Source organism: Belonocnema kinseyi, chromosome 9 (assembly GCF_010883055.1).
Source record: "Belonocnema kinseyi isolate 2016_QV_RU_SX_M_011 chromosome 9, B_treatae_v1, whole genome shotgun sequence".
In the NCBI taxonomy this organism is placed as follows: Eukaryota; Metazoa; Arthropoda; class Insecta; order Hymenoptera; family Cynipidae; genus Belonocnema; species Belonocnema kinseyi.
In genome coordinates, this window is record NC_046665.1 from 4,947,206 (window position 1) to 4,950,372 (window position 3,167).

Sequence of the window (3,167 nt, forward strand, 5' to 3'; positions counted from 1 at the left end):
CAGCCTTGGAGGAGATTATGTTGAGAAATAAAAAAAAAAATTCTTAAAAACGTTGTTTTTCTTGGTCAGGCCGGAAACTTATCAATCCACCCTCGTATTATGAAACTCAATTTCATCAATTGGATCTTTAGTATCCTTAATTAGAATTTTTTTATTAATTTATATTATTTGAGAAAGAATTGTTTCTTATCGATTAATGTTATATAAAAATTATTTTAACTCTTCAGTTGAATGAATAAATAATATACCTCCATTAAATCATTCTTATAATGAAGTTACTATAATTATAAAATAAATTAAATTTAATAATTTGAATATTTATTAATAAATACTTGATTGAATTTAAACTTACAAGATTCTTCTTCTCCTTTAATAGAATGATTAATTAAATTTCATGAGTATACTTTAATAATTAACTAAATAACAACTTTTATTATTATTTATATAATAATAAGAATTTTACTTAATAATTTTATTAATTTAAATATTGAAAATCAAATAATTGAAATTATTTGGACTATTTTTCCTATTTATATTTTAATTTTAATATATATTCCTTCATTAAAAATTTTATATTTATCAGATGAAATATATTCTCCTATTATTTCAATTAAAAGAATTGGTCATCAGTGATATTGAAGGTATGAAATTCCTGATTTTGATAATGTAAATTTTGAATCTTTTATATTAAGAGATTTAAATTCTTTAAATTTCTTTCGATTATTAGAAGTTGATAATCGTTTAGTTTTACCAATAAATTTACAAATTCGTATATTAATTAGATCTGATGATGTAATTCATTCATTTACAGTTCCTTCTATAGGAATCAAAGTAGATGGAATACCAGGACGAATTAATCAATTAAATTTATTTATTAATCGTCCAGGTTTATTTTTTGGTCAATGTTCAGAAATTTTTGGAGCTAATCATAGATTTATACCTATTGTAGTTGAATCAACTAATTTAAAAATATTTTTTAATTGAATTAATTTAATTTAAAATCATTAGGTATCTTAATTTAAAGTAATGATCTTTTAAATCATTTGTGGCATTAATATAAAGATAAAATATACTTCTAATGAAAAAAAAAATTAGTTAATTATATAACATTAATATGTCATATATATTAAAATTATTAATATATTTAATATTTTTTTATTCTTCAAATAAAACCTATAAATTGATTATTTTTATTATTATATTTTATAATTTCATTTATTTTTATAAATAATAACTTATATTATTTTAATTATAAAAATTTTTTAAATAATAATAAAATTTTTAATAATAATTTAAAGTATAAAGAATTTAAATTTAAATGATAAGAAATTTATTTTCTGTTTTTGATCCCTCTACTAGAATAAGATTTTCATTAAATTGATTAAGAATATTATATTTTATAATATTTTTACCTTCATTATTTTGATTTAGTCCCTCTAAATATTTAATTTTATTAAATTATTTATCTGAATTTATTATGAAAGAGATAAAGATTTCATTAAATAAAAATTTAAATTTTTATAATTTATTAATTTTTAAATCTTTATTTATTTTTATTATACTAAATAATTTTATTAGTTTATTTCCTTATATTTTTAATTCAACAAGTCATATAGTATTATCAATATCATTATCTATTAATTTATGATTTGGTTATATATTATTTGGGTGAATTAAAAATTCTTTTCATATATTTATTCATTTAACTCCTCAAGGAACCCCTTATATTTTAATACCATTTATAGTGATAATTGAGTCAATTAGAAATATAATTCGTCCTTTAACTTTAGCTATTCGATTGTCAGCAAATATTATTGCTGGTCATTTGTTAATAACATTAATTAGTCAATCAAGAAATAATTTAAGGTTAATTATAATTATTTTTATAATTTTAATTCAATCTTTATTAGTAATTTTAGAAATTGCTGTTTCCTTTATTCAAGCTTACGTTTTTTCTATTTTAGGATCTTTATATTCTTCTGAAACTAATTAATTAATGAAAATATATTTTTATAATCATCCTTATCATATTGTTACAAGAAGACCTTGACCAATTTTAATTTCATTGAGAATATGTATTACAATAATTGGTAGAATTAAAATATTTAATTAATTTAATTACACTTTAATAATATTAGGATTATATATTATTATTATTATTTCCTTCCAATGATGACGAGATGTAATTCGTGAAAGAACATTTCAAGGATTACATAATATAAAAATTAAAAAATTATTAAGTATAGGAATATTATTATTTATTCTTTCAGAGTTATTATTTTTTATTTCTTTTTTTTGATCTTATTTTCATTCAGCTCTATCTCCAAATGTTGAAATTGGTAATTTTTGACCTCCTAAAAACATTAAACAATTTAATCCTTATGAAATTCCTTTATTAAATACAATTATTTTATTATCATCTGGAGTAACCATTACATGATCCCATCATTGTTTATTATTTAGAAATAAATTTAAAAGTTTAATTGGATTATTATTAACAATTATATTAGGATTATTATTTTCTTTAATTCAATTATATGAATATAATGAATCTTCATTTTGTTTAAGGGATTCAATTTATAGTTCATTATTTTTTATAACAACAGGATTTCATGGATTACACGTTATTATTGGAAGATTATTTTTATTAGTAATATTAATTCGAATATATTATAATCATATTTCTTCATTTTATCATTTTGGATTTGAAGCTTCTTCTTGATATTGACATTTTTTCGACGTAATTTGAATTATTGTTTTTACAGTAATTTACTGATGAAATTATTATTTTATATAGTATATAAAAATTACATTTTATTTCCAATAAAAAAAATTTTAAAATTTAATATACATTTTTTTTTAATTAGTATTATTTTTCTAATTTTTGATGTAGAAATTTCTTTAATTTTTCCTATCATTAAAATTTTAAATTTAATAAATTTTTATATAAAAAATATTTTTTTAATCATTATATTTATTTTAATTATTCGATTATATTATGAATGAAAACAAGGATCATTAAAATGATTATAGATTATGATGAATAATAGTTAAAATATTATAACATTTAAATTGCGTTTAAAAATTATTTTTATAAAAATTTATTTTTGAATAAAACTAAAATTTTAGTATTTAATTTCGGCTTAAATTTATAATTATTTAATTAA

General features: G+C 17.1%; 1 pseudogene; it reads left to right on the forward strand.

Moving 5' to 3' along the window:
- The window catches only part of LOC117179677, a 56,979-nt pseudogene that overhangs the window by 42,663 nt on the left and 11,149 nt on the right, over nucleotides 1–3,167 (forward strand).